The sequence below is a fragment of the Lipotes vexillifer genome, unplaced genomic scaffold (genome assembly GCF_000442215.2).
Source record: "Lipotes vexillifer unplaced genomic scaffold, Lipotes_vexillifer_v1.1 scaffold1129, whole genome shotgun sequence".
In the NCBI taxonomy this organism is placed as follows: Eukaryota; Metazoa; Chordata; class Mammalia; order Artiodactyla; family Lipotidae; genus Lipotes; species Lipotes vexillifer.
Genome location: NW_006789022.1, coordinates 4,625,359 through 4,639,231, shown reverse-complemented (window position 1 = coordinate 4,639,231; position 13,873 = coordinate 4,625,359).

Below are 13,873 nucleotides of genomic sequence, written 5' to 3'. Positions count from 1 at the left end.
TGGTTTTTCTTCTTGGATTCCTTTTTTTTTTTTTTTTCTGTTTTATTTTGAAAAATTTCAAGCCTACTATTAAAAAAACCTAAAGAACAGAACAACAGAACATATTCTTGTTGAATATGTTCTGTTAAGAGTTCCCTTAAACTGTGTACAATAATTTTTTTTTTATCTGCTGCCATATTGTAGCTCAATACAATGTGAATTTGATTTTTGGTTTTTTTGGTTTTTTGTAATAATGAGGCCCAGGTTCACAAAAAAAAAAAAAAAAAAAAAAAAAAAAAAAAGGCTCGATTCCGCGCTTACAAATCGGAATGCCTAGCCGAGCATCTACTGATTTTCAGGCCCACAGTTCTGTGTCCTCCAGATCTGGGTCAGCCAGGAATGAGGCCAGTAGGAGACTTGGGCAGGATACCCCACCAGGGTCCCTGGCTCCTGTCTGCTCTTTGGGCCGCACTGATGTGGTTCCAAGGCTCTGAGACCACTCCCAGGGGCAGAGGCTCAGGCTTCCCAACCCTGGCTGGGCATTGCCTACTGGTACATTTTCCACTAGAAACCTCGCCTCCGAGGCACATCTGCCAAGCCGCCGCTCAGCTCCCCGTCCCTCCCTATCACCCCACCTGTGGTTTCCACTTCCGCCCCTCCCTGAGACCCTCTCGGAGGTTCTGGAGACGGGCAGAGGGGACTGGAGCCCCATGTGGCCACTCGGCGTGGATGCCTCTTGGCCGTGGCCCCAGGCCCTTGTCCCCACTTCACGAAGATGGGATGGAGTCTCCAAAGAGGGGAGGAGCTGGGGAGACCCATCAAGGAAGGGATGAGTTCAAAGCAGCCTCAGTGGAAAGTTCATCTCCCACCACATCCTTCAGCTGTTTACCAGTTTGACTGGGTTCTGCATCCTGACATGAAAAAAGGCTCATCCCTCACCGCCAGCACCGAGGAAGGACCAAAATAGCAACAGAGGAAGACAAAGAAGAGAGAGACAAAGAGAGAGGAGAGAGTGTGCATAATGAGACAGAGGTGGATAAGAGGAGGCAATGCTGGTCTGAGCAGACAATGGAACAGACAGCAAGGCCCCACCAAGCTGCCTCCTTTATCTGTGCTTCCCCGAGCCAGGCGCTGTCCCGCATCCCTCACACCTGTGGCCCCACTTAATCCTCACACCCTCCTAGGGCAGTGAGGTATCCTAGTTTCCATTGTTTTCCAGGTAAGAAAAGTGTAGCCCAGAGAAATCAAGGAACTAGCTCAAGGTCACCCAGCTGCGGTCTGGGAGCCGGATTCTCAGCCAGGCAGCAGGGCTCCACACAGCACGCAGGAAGGGGAACAGAAAAGAAAATGGGAAGGTCAATGCTGGAGAGGAACGGGGATAGGATGGAGGCCGAGGGAGGATTGAGATGCATCCTTTCCTGGGGAAGGATTCCTCCCCCACCCCGCCCCAAGGACCGCAGCCCATCCTGGCTGAAGGCAGGTGCCCCTTCCTGGCTCCCTTTCCCCCGGCCCACACACCTGGCCACCCACAAGTGCAGAAGGAGGGGCAGCTGCCCTCCAGGGCCATGGTTCTGCTGGAGATTCAGCTTCCTTCTGGGGGACTGGTTCCCAAGCACCCTCCCTGCCTGTGGGGCTTCCTGCCCTCCAGGCTGAGCAGAGCTAGGCCCACAGTCTCCCCTCCACCCTCACAAGGTGGGCAGAGAAAAATGATCCACGTCCTGTACTCACGAGCACGTTGTCCCCCACGGCCCCCCAGGCCGTGCATCGCTCTCCCTCCGGAATACGCGAGCATCCAGCAATCCCGGTCTCCCCTCTGGGGCACGGTCACCCCTCCCCTGGGCCTCACTCAGACTCCCAAGCCCCACATGGAGGCCAGAGGAGGTGGCTCTCATCTGAGGATGAGATGCTGCAACACCCAGGTGTCAATAACCACCGCTACCCCAGCTCTGCTGCGCAACCTGGACACAGTGACACCCTTTGTGTAACCCTTGTGACGGTCACCCTTTTCTCCCCCAGCCCCGTGGCCCCTTCTGTGGCAGGCCCTGACTTCCCAAAGTTTGCTGTGTCCTGCTCTTGTCCTCGTGCATTAGAGGCACCCAGCAGCCCCAAGACGTAGGCTTGGCTCCCTGTGGACCACCCGACTCATGCCCACACTCACCCTCTGGCAAGAGCGACCCATCCCTCGAGAAGGCCCTTGCGGGGGTCCAGGGCCACAGAAGACCATCCTGGCCGTCAGTTCCCAGGCCACCTATCCTGGGGATAGGGCCGGACCCTGCATCTCCGGCTGTGGGGAACCTCCCAGAGCGTACGGGTGACGGCCACAGCACGGACTCTGGAGCCCTGCCCAGTAAAGATCCTGAGATCCCCCACTTCCGGTTCCAGGAAACTCATCTCTTCTCCTGTCCACACATGAGTCTTCCAGCTGCTTTGTCAGGCTTTCTTCTCCATCCCTGACTTTATGGCCTGTTCTCTGGTGACCTACACAGCTGGGATTTGCATGCACCGTGGACCCACACGACAGCATACCTTTCTCCCAGCCACTCACCAGCACCCAGGAGAAAGCCCAGCACCCGATCCCTTCCCGCCGAGGCTGAGCTCACACCCAGAGTCTGGAACAGCCTTTGTCCCACACTTTACCCACCGTCCTTTACCCGGCGTGCCAGCCCTGACCACCCCAGAATGAAGTTGACTTAAACCAGTAGTTCTCAAACCTCGGTTTTCTGTGTGTTTTTCTTTTCTTTATCTGTGAAAGATTTGTTCTCTTGCTTACTTAATAGTTTTTCTTTAAGTAGAGTCATGTTTTTTAAACTTTATTTATAGAGAAATCTTAGCCATCTTATAAAATATCTAGCATGCACTTCAAAAATGCTATTATCACAAAATACAAAGACTCAAGAACTGTTTCAGATTAAAGGAGCAAAAGAGACACAGCAGCTGAATGCAAGGCATGAGCTGGGATTTTTTTTTTTTTGCTATGAAGGACATTACTGAGACAGATGGTAAAATAGGAATGAGGTCTGCAGATCAGACAATAGTATTGTATCAGTGTTAAGTGTACTATAGCTATGTAAGAAAATATTCTTGCTTTTAGGAATTACAACTGAAGTATGAAAGTATTTAGGAGTGAAGGGACAGCCTATTTTTAAACGGTTAAAAAAATGATCCGTGTGGGGCCAGGGTCGGGGGAGGGGAGAGAGACCGACAGACAAACAAGAGAGACAGAGAGGGGGAAAAGCAGTAAAACATTAACTCTAGGGGAATCTGGATGAAGGGCATCCAAGAATTCTTTGTGTTATTCTTTCAACTTTTCTCTAAGTATGAAATTGTATTAAAATTTAAAACACATTTAAAGGAAACTTTACCGTTGCCGTTTTGAATGGAAAACCAGTATCACTTGCTACAAATTGAAGGCAATTCTAAAATAAAGCAATGCTCTCACTCTTGCTAGATACATTGGTTTGCTGAATCTGAGCCTAAGACCCGCCTGTTCTTGGTTACATGTGGGGATGGGTGAGGGTGGGAGTGAGACGTTCTGCTTGATGTCAGAGAAAGGCTGGCACAGAGTTTAAAAGAGCATCACTTTCTCACTATGTGATCCGATGGTGTTTGGAGTCCTGTCTCACGGCTACGAGCTCAGGGATGTTCATTTCATGACATTTTAACGGGCACCCTTGGGGCCAGGCCCATTGGGAGCCCTGGAACCGAGAGAAGATGGGGTCGCTGCCTTCAGGAGGCTCACAAGCTGGGCAGAGACAGTTACAGGGGAACCTGGCATGGAAGTGTGTCCGGGCAGAGCTCACGTCTTGAATTCCCAACATTCCTGGGCTCCCTGGAGTCCAGAGGTGGCGACCCAGGGCTAGCAGGTGCCCGGGAGCAGGAACACAGCAGGGGCAGCTCAGGCTGGTGAAAACAGGAGAACATCATCAGTGTGAGGGGAAGGAGGTGGCAGGACCCAGCCCCCACTCTATCACACCCAGGAAGACGGAGCCAACTCAGCCTTTAGCGTCTGTGCTGACTGCTCCTCCAGTTTCTTAGGTCTGTCCTGTTCTCTGCTCAGATTACAAGTAAGGCTTCTTCCCATTTTTCTTATGGCATATTTCATTTTTAAAAATTCATTTTTTAGAATAGTTTAGATTTACAGAAAAATTGCATCGATAGTGCAGAGTTCTACATCCCACACTCAGTTTTCCCTCTTATTAACCCCTTACATTAGCATGCCAAATGTATCACAATTAATGAGCTGATATTGATACATTATTATTAACTAAAGTCTGCATGCTATTCAGATCTCTTTAATTTTTTTTTTTTTTTTTTTTTTTTTTTTACGGGCCTCTCACTGCCGTGGCCTCTCTCCTTGCGGAGCACAGGCTCCGGACGCGCAGGCTCAGCGGCCATGGCTTACGTGCCCAGCCGCTCCGCAGCATGTGGCATGCGGAGCACAGGCTCCGGACGCGCAGGCTCAGCAGCCACGGCTCACGGGCCCAGCCGCTCCGCAGCATGTGGCATCCTCCCGGACCGGGGCACGAACCCGCGTCCCCTGCGTCGGCAGGTGGACTCTCAACCACTGCGCCACCAGGGAAGCCCAGATCTCTTTAATTTTTACCTAATGCCCTTTTTCTGTTCCAGGACCCCATCCAAGATACCAAATGACATGGAACCAACATGTCTCCTTAGACTCCTCTCGGCTCTCACGGTTTCTCAGGTTTTGTTTTTGATAACAATGACAGTTTTGAATACTGGCCAAGTACTTTGTAAAATGACCCTCAATTGTGGTTTTTCGTTTTTCTCGTGCTTAGAGTGGGGTTATGGGTTTGGGAGAATAAGACCACAGAGGTAAAGGGCCGTGTGCACCCCACTCCATCAGTGGTCCATCTATCGTCACGACTGTTATCACTGCTGACGTTGACCTTAATCACCTGGCTGAAGCAATATTTGTCAGGTTGCTCCATGTAAAGTTCTCCTTTCCTCCCCTTTCCATACCATCCTCTTTGGAAGGAAGCTTCTATGCACAGCCCACATTTAAGGAATAAATCATTTATTTATGTCAGTGTGGGCTCATGGGGTTTTACTTTGGGCTCTAATCCAATGCTGCTTTATTTTGTTGGTCAAAGTTGCCAGCTTTGGCCATTGGGGGGCTCTTTCCATTGGCTCCAGGACCACTTCACTGACCCCACCATGGTATGTTTCTTTGCCTGTTGAACACTTCCTCACTTTTTGGCTATAAGATGCTCCAGGCTCATCTGGTATAATCCCTGCACCAGTCCTAGAATCAGCCATTTCACTAAGGAGCCCTGGTTCCTCTTGTTGGAGAATAATCTTAGAAACCAAGATATGTACTGGGTGCTAGGTGTACTCATTGCCCCTGGAGCATAGATGTCTCTAGGCTCACGTAGCTGACAGAGCAAAGAAATTGTATGTGTGTGTACTAACCTGTGTGCGTATACAAATCCATAACCCCATCCACCTGCAGCCACCTGTATGCATATTAAGGTGAGCATGAGCTCACACTAATGCCTCCAACTCTAATCCAGTACCACGTGGATACTCCAGCCTCCTCCTGTTCACCCATAACCTGCCTCTCCAGCAGGAAGAAACCAGGCCCCACCACCCACTATCCATTTACTTTATTGTTCGATTCTATATATTATTTTACTTTCTTATTTTTTCATATTTTCTCCATCAAGATGATAAGTTCATGCTGTACACCTGAAACTTACACAATACTTTAAGTTAACTACACTTCAGTAAAAAACTTCTTTTAAAGATTATAAGTTCCTCAAGCTGTTTTTTTCTTCTGTCCCCACTGCCCCACCCCCGACCAATGTCTTTATATATATATATATATATATATATATACATATATAAAAAATTAATATTTTATGAGTGTCCACTATGGGTCATTTTCTCTGCCTGTCTCTAGGGATGCAAAGATGGGTAGGACATTGTGCTGACTCTCCAGTTGCTCCTGGTGCTAATAAATACTTGTTAAACATTCAGTGAAAGATCTTGGCACCTGCCTGGAATGATGAGACTTACACATCACAAGCAGAGGACCATATAGAGAGGAGAGGCAGGCTGGAATGGCAGCCCCACGAGGGCAGGGATTTTTTTGCCTACTTTGTTCACTGTTGTATCCTTAGTACCCAGAACAGAGTCTGGCTGGTAGTAGCTGCTCAATAAATGTTTGAGGAAGGGAGGGAGGGAGGGAAGGAGGGAGGGACGGACGGAGGGAGGGACGGAGGGATCACTTCAACTTTTGTCCAAGTGCCTTTCAGGCCCTCTGCACTTGCATTCCTTGTCCACAGACACCTCTAAACATCCCCTCTGGTGCTGAATCTGAATCACCCACATCAGTGGATGAATAAGCATTGGAGCTACCACTGCCTGCCACCCACCTTCCTAGCATGGTGGGCTTGTGCCTTTCTTTGATACTTTATAAAGCATTACTCTGTCAAGATGAATGGAAAATGGAAACACAAAAGGGCCAGCTGTAGCGAAAAGAGTAGGTCTCACTAATACGTTTGAGGCAAAGTGGAAACCCTCTGGGCCCCTTGCTCTGGGAAGATCCTTGAAATGGGTCCTGAGCCCCCCTGTTCCCATGGCGTGGTTTCTCCCTGTCCTGGGGAGGGGATGGAATGAAGAGGCCCTGCCCAGCTTTTGGCCCTTGGAGAAATTGAATTGGCAGCCTTTACATGGCATCAGAAGGTCTTTGGTTCATCACCTGTTTGAGAAGATGTCGTGCTCATTCCTTTGACGTGCGTTTCTATAAATAGCTTATGCAGCAAGCCGAACATCTGTGTCCCAAACAGGTTTTGTATTAAGTTGTAAAAAGTTGTCACCATCATCCTTCCTTTCTGCCCCAATTTAAAGCAATGAGAAGACTCCTGCCCCACCCACTCCAGCACACCCCATCACACCCCCATCAGACCTGCTAGGGCTCCTGAGGATCCCAGCCCAGCCCCGGATTGTTTTGGCTTGTCGGTGAGCCCAGGCCCTGCCCATGGGGCGAGGAGACCACCCACTCCGGCACAGAGCCCTGGGTGGGATGTGTGTGACACTCCTGAATGCCAAATCCCTCAGTATATTACTTCTTAATGAAGCAAGATGAGAAGATGAAACACAATTAGAAAGCAAGTCCGTGGGGCATGGCATTGGGACTCAACATATTCTGAGAGCAGAGATAAATCATTCTTGTACAACCCATGGTTTAGAACAAATGTTCCTCCTCATTCATTTGTTTTTGCTTTCATTCTATTGGCAAATCTTTATCCTGCTCCTGTTCCAAAGGCTGTCCTTCCACGTGCCCGCTCCATACAAGCACTTTACCTACATGATGGCATTTAATCCTAACAGCCCCACGTGACAGCTACTGTTATGATCTCGTTTCTACGGATGGAAAATATTTAGAAGCTTGGGGAACAACCGATGACTAGCAGAATGAATCCAAAAATCCAATCGTGGGGTCCAAGGCCTTGCTCTACACCCACACCCGCTAGGTTCTCGTGATCGGGCTCCGAGCCAGGGGCTGCAGGCCTTTCCTCCAGACGGCCTCACACTGGTTAGGGCACCCTCAGCAGGGAAGAGACGACTCAAGGACACTGAATTTTCCTCTAAGGGGAAAACGCCCACATGGAAACCGGAAAGCAGTCTGTGTGCCGAGCCACGAGGTTATCAGTGTTATCTCAGCAGCCAACCCCTCCCCAGGGTCTCGATCAGGGAGATTTAGATCATCTCTGATCTGAGAGGCTTCCTTGGGTTGGGGGAGCGCTGCCAGACAGGCCTTTGCAGCACCTGCAAGGGCAAAATGAGATGGCCAGCTGGCACCTTGCCCTGGTAAGTCTAGCCCTTCCTTCCAGAAGCCACGAGTAACAGAGCGGTGGGCAGAGCCTCAAACCCACCAGATCACTGGCCCCAGCTTCACTTCTCTTGTCATCAGAAAACACAGGCAAGTTTCCCACTCAGGAGAGGAAGAGCAGTCATGAGGCATTCCACACACGCATGTGACCCCACCGGAGGTGGTGCCGCCTCAGGAAATGCCTGCAAAGTCCGGGACCATGATCCCACTTTAGAGATGAGAAAGAAGGTGCTTTGGTGACAGGCCCATGGGCTGCACTGTCAGTGCCAGGCTGAGACAGGAGTCCCAGCTCCTGAGTCCAAAACTTCAGATTTTCCTTCTTAAATTCTCAAACCAGAAGCCTGGAACCCAAATTCGACATACAGATGTGCTTTTTGAGGCCAGCTTGGTGTTTTTAATTTTTTGGAAATGAACTGCCAACATTTGAAAATCAGGAGATTTCACATAGGAGTCTAGATTTCTGATTTCTTTTGAAAAATCAGAAACTTTTGCCATGCCAGGCCTGGAACCTCAACAGCCAGGTACAATCGGCTGGGGCTGCAGCAAGGAGACGTGGCCCTCTGTGATGGGGTAGGGCCACTTGTCACCCTCTTGGCACTAGGTGCACCCCTTTCTTCCTCGTAAATGTGCCCTCTGCATTGCCCTCTTTTATTCTTACAACACTGGCCCTTAGGCCAGGCCACTGTCACTTCTCACCTACCTGAATCCCATAGCCTGACTTGTCTTCTTTCATCGCCCCCCCCCCCCCCCCCCCCCATTCCTCAGGGCTTCTCCCTCCACAAAAGCCGGCGTGGCCACATTTGATACATGGGCAAGCAGAGCATGGCTGGTGCCCTGGCCAGAGGAAGTCGGGGGGAGGCAGAGGGAGACCCTGAACACCAGCCATCGCCCCTTTCTGTTTATTGCACCTCCCTCTGGCCAAGACCCCAGTGCACAGCTCACTGGAGTGGGTGGGGTGTTGCACAGTATGCTTCCTGGGGACCTGGAGCAGCTCCCCTGCCAGGTGTGGTCCGTCCCTGGTCTGCCTGTAACTCACGAGGCACCTCCCACTGCTCCTTGCAAGCCTGCTCAAGAGGGGAGCTTCCCATAAACAGAGACAGAACCCATCCTGCCGCCTAGCCTGGCACCAGAGCAGGGGCCAGCTAGAGCTCAGCGCTGTTTCTGGTCTATTCTATGCCTGGCCTTCCCTGAGGCATCTACAGGGCCCGGGAAATTTACATACTGGACCAGGATTGGTCTCTGGGGAAGGTGGTGAGTGTTTGTAACTGGGCAGATTGATTTGTTTTGTTCACAGCAAGCACTGAAATCCAGTGATGCTGAAAGGAGCCCCTTTACCAACATCACCACCACCAACCCATGATGCCTGAAATCCTGACATTAATGCTTTATCCCTTTGGGTTAAGGTCTCTTCAGGTGTCGTGTAAAGGCAAGTCCTCCTGGGAAGTATCAGCCATTAACACTTGAGTATGAATTGCTCTCCCAGACTCTCTTGAATTTTTAGAGCTGGAAGAGAACTCAGAGACCATAGTCCAAGCAGCACATTATTTTTTCAGATGAGAAGCCTGAGGCTCGAAGGGGTGAAATGATTTATCCATGGTTAGGAGCAGAGCTGGAGTTACAATGAGGCTTTCCTGGATCCATGGTCTAGGGCAGCAGTTGGCAAACTTTTCCTGTAAATGGTCAGATAGTAAATATTTGAGGATTCGCTGGCCACATGGTCTCTGTCGCAACTGCTCCACTCCGCCGAGGAATGGGAAAGCAGCCACAGACAAGACATAGATGAATGAGCATGAATTAGCATGAATGAGCTAAAATGTGAATTTCATATCATTTTTATGTATCACAAAATATTCTTCTTTTTAATTTTGTTCACCCACTTAAAAATGTAAAAACCATTCTGACCATTCAGGCCATACAGAAACAAGCACCGGGTCAGATTTAGCCTAAGGGTGGGAGTTTGCTCACTGTGAAATGCTTTTAAGAAAGCTGCATCACAGGCCCGCACACATTTTTAAGTCATTTTCTAAAATGTTTCACCCAAAGTCTGATGAAGCAGGATGTGACTCACATTTCATATTCAATGTCACATTTTAAATACTGACATTTTAAAAGAAAACTGTTACATCGTCCTTTTAAATGAACCTAGTGTTGATACCAGCCATCATCTTTTCTTTTTTTTTTTTTCAAATTTTTAATTGTGGTAAAGGAGACTCAACACAAAATTTACCATCTTAACCATTTTTAAGTGTACAGTTCAGTAGTATTAAACACATTCATAACGTTGTGCAGCCATCACCACCATCCATCTCCATAGTTCTTTTCATCTTGTAAAATTGAAACTCTAAACCCATTAAACGGTAACTCTCCATCCCCTCTCCCTCCAGCCCCTGGAAACCACCATTCTACTTTCTGTCTCTATGATTTTAACTACTCTAAGTATCTCATATAAAGAGCATCATACAGCATATTCATCTTTTTGTGACTGGCTGTTTTCACTCAGCATAATGCCTCAAGGTTCATCTGTGTTGTAGCATGAGACAGAATCACCTTCGTTTTTAAGGCTGGATAGTATTCCATCACATGGATGGACCATACTTTGCTTATCAGTTCACACCCATCAATGGATTGCTTCTCCATTTTAGGTATTGTGATAATATTGCTGTGAACATGGGGGTTGAAGGGTGGCAGAATATGCCACCCCCAAATATGCCACTTTGGCGTAAGTATTATTTTGAGTTAAAGGCACTTGAAAAACAACAAATACAAGAAAAACACTCTGACCTTCCTTCTTTTTCATAAAATCAGAAGATGAAACTCCCATATGAAAGATGTCCTCCTACTCCAGAAGGAAAGTAACGTTCTTATCACGTCAAGGACAAGAAGATGAGACCGAGAGAATTCTATACAAACAGATCTTGTTAAAGTACTGTAATTCTTACCTTCCTCCCTCTCCCATATAGTTTTCCACAATTACCTCCCTTTGTTCAAGCTACTATAAAATCATGTAGGTAGGGGCTTCCCTGGTAGCACAGTGGTTAAGGATCCACCTGCCAGTGCAGGGGACACGGGTTCAAGCCCTGATCCGGGAAGATCCCACATGCCGCAGAGCAACTAAGCCTGTGCGCCACAACTACTGAGCCTGTGCTCTAGAGCCCACGAACCACCACTACTGAGCCTGTGTGCCACAACTACTGAAGCCTGAGTGCCTAGAGCCCGTGCTCCGCAACAAGAGAAGCCACAGCAATGAGAAGCCCATGCACCACAACAAAGTGTAGCCCCTGCTCGCCACAAGTAGAGAAACCCCGTGCATAGCACCAAAGACCCAAAACAGCCATAAATAAATAAATAAATGTATCTCTTTCTTAGTGAGGTGTGTAAATTTTTTCCCTCTCGTTGAGCTAGAGTATCCATGGATGGATATTATTTATTGCTCAAACAAGACAGACATCAGCATGCTGTTTTTCATTTTTATAGATGTGAGTGCTGACTGGATGGAACTAAAAGGAAATTTTTTAGTGATGCCACTCAATTTTTTCAACTGTGTCCAAGTTAGATGCCAAACATCGCAAAGCAATCTAGCATCAAATTACTTCTTAATTGTTAAGATGCTGTTGAAAATAAAAGCTAGAAACCATGCAACTTGTAAGATGATGTGTTATCTGTCTTAGAGTCATTTACTTCCTTGTCACCAGCACCGATGTTTCAAATTGTCCCTTTGTCAGTGCCCCAGTGGTTTTTCCCCACCGGAGGATCTGGAAAGGTGGGGTCTGCATGGTTTTAGTAAAGTGGAAGAAAAACAGTTATGCAAGGGGATGGGAAGGACTCGGCCTGGGAGGGGTACAGGACATCAGGGACCCGGAAATCAATTCTCCTACAACCACCTGGGCCCCTTCCCATCTAAAGGCCACCAGCCTAGCACAAAGGTGAAGGAAGGAAAATCCTCTGTGTTGAGAACTTCAAAAACTCACGGCATGAACTACTCGGTCCAAAGCCCTGCCCTAGGAGACTAGACCAGACTCTAGCATGGCTTCTAGAAGCCTAGCGCCACATCCCTGGGATGACCCAGCCCCACTCTGAGTTCCTGTCTGGGAAAGCTCAAGGTGCCAAAAGAATTTACTGTTGGTTGTTACCGACCAGGGTTCTTCGCCTTCCCCAATGAATAGAAATTGACTAGAGGCCAGACAAGAAATTGAGGCAAGGCTTTATTGGGGCCCCTGCTGCAGCAGCGGGGAGAGAGAACAAACCACAGGTTCCCTTGCTTGCCTGCTCCTCAAGGGGGGCAAGCTTGCTTTTCATATGGGGTGAGGGTAAGGGTGTGTCCAGGGGTCGGGCCGGAGGGGTGGCTTAGGTGTTTTGCCCACCCCTCTGGTGGTATTGTTTGCAAGGGGCATGGGCAGTACCCAGCTTTTGCTCCCGACACCCTGTTTTTTCTCCAGGCTCTTCAAAAAGTGACAGTTGGGTTTTTTGGTCTCTTTGTATCTTTGGGGTCCAGAATTTGCCACAAATAACTGAGCATGCATGCAGTTATTTTTAGTCTCATACAGTTTCTTTGTATTTTGTTGCCCGAGGAGAGGTGTATCCAGGTGCAAGCGTTGCAGCCCTGCAGCAAAGGGTCCCAGGTCCCAGCCTGCCTCAGTTCCAGCCAACACCTGAGGATGGACCCCCAACCTCCCTTTCCATAGACCATTTATTTTAAAAACCTACAATTGTAAATCCTTTCTCTGTCCCTTTGAGATGTGCACGTATCTCCCGCCACCTTACAGTGTCTCTCTCAAGGACCAAGAGCCATTCCTTCAAATGTTATCATCAGGAAGGATGGGGCCTCTGTCTCCCTGTCTCTGGGGGGGCAGAAACCTAACTCCATAACTGCCAGCTAGCAGACACAGCTGGCCTAATCACGCAGACGCTGACCCACCCTCTTACCTGCCGCGGGCATCTTTTCACTTCCCAGACTCTGCTATAGCCCCCAGAGTCCCCCCAAGCTCCACCTCATTCTCCCTTTGAATCGCCCAGTCACCACTGTGCGAATCCACGTGGAACCCAATCAACACTGGACTCCCTCCCCAATGCAGGAGCTATCACCAAATAAAATCTTTATCACTATCAGTGTCCGGCTTTGTTTATGGCTGACAATGTACGTGTCCCTTCCCCCAAAGAACCACTGATCAACTGCAGTGATCACCACTGATCACCACTGTGGGGCAAGTTCTGGACCCAAAAGATACAAAGAGACCAGTGATCAGTGTTGAGGGACCTGAGTCCAGATGGGGCCTGAGATCCCTTCTCCGGAATGCTCTGGGCGGGTAGACACTGACCCACCCATCCAGCCCAGATCAGAAAGTGGGTTTCACTGGTCAGCTGCTCCCATGAGAGCCTACCCCGCCCACCGGAGCACCCTCCTCCTCCCAGCAGGACAGACTGAAGTCCTACGCTATGGAAAGTGCCTCCCGCTCTGGATGTGGAGAGCCAGGACCCTGACATTTTAGGACCTGGACCAAACCTCAGGGACCCTTAAAGATCACCTAGTGTAGGGATGTCATTGTTCAACAAGGGTGGACGCCAAGGATCAGGTGACTTTCCTGGGGCCATGAAGCTGATCAGAGGCCATCACTCATCTCCATTTCAAATGGCCCTGATGGTTGTAAACAAACGTTGGCCGATTTCCCTGCGCGCATCAGTTCCTCTGACCCTGAGGGATCGGCAGACCCTCAAAGCCAGCGGCAGGAGGCTGGAGAGGCTGTTGCCAGCAGGTGTGGGAACCAGCATCAAGCTGTGTATGGTAAAAACATAGGTTGAGACTTCCTATGTGGCCGTATCCCTCCCCAGTGAAGGTCTAAGGCGGTCTTGTGGTAGATTCTGGAAATCCTGAGGCTGGGGACCCTTCTCAAGTGTGGCAGGGCTGCGGGAAATGCAGCGAATGTTCAGTGACAATCCTACCAGGGCAGAGGCATGGACTGCTTGACCCCCGGAACCCCATGGAAGCCTTGATTCCTAGCCTGGGGACTTCCTTCAAGGTCCCCGGAGTGACAAGGCATAGTT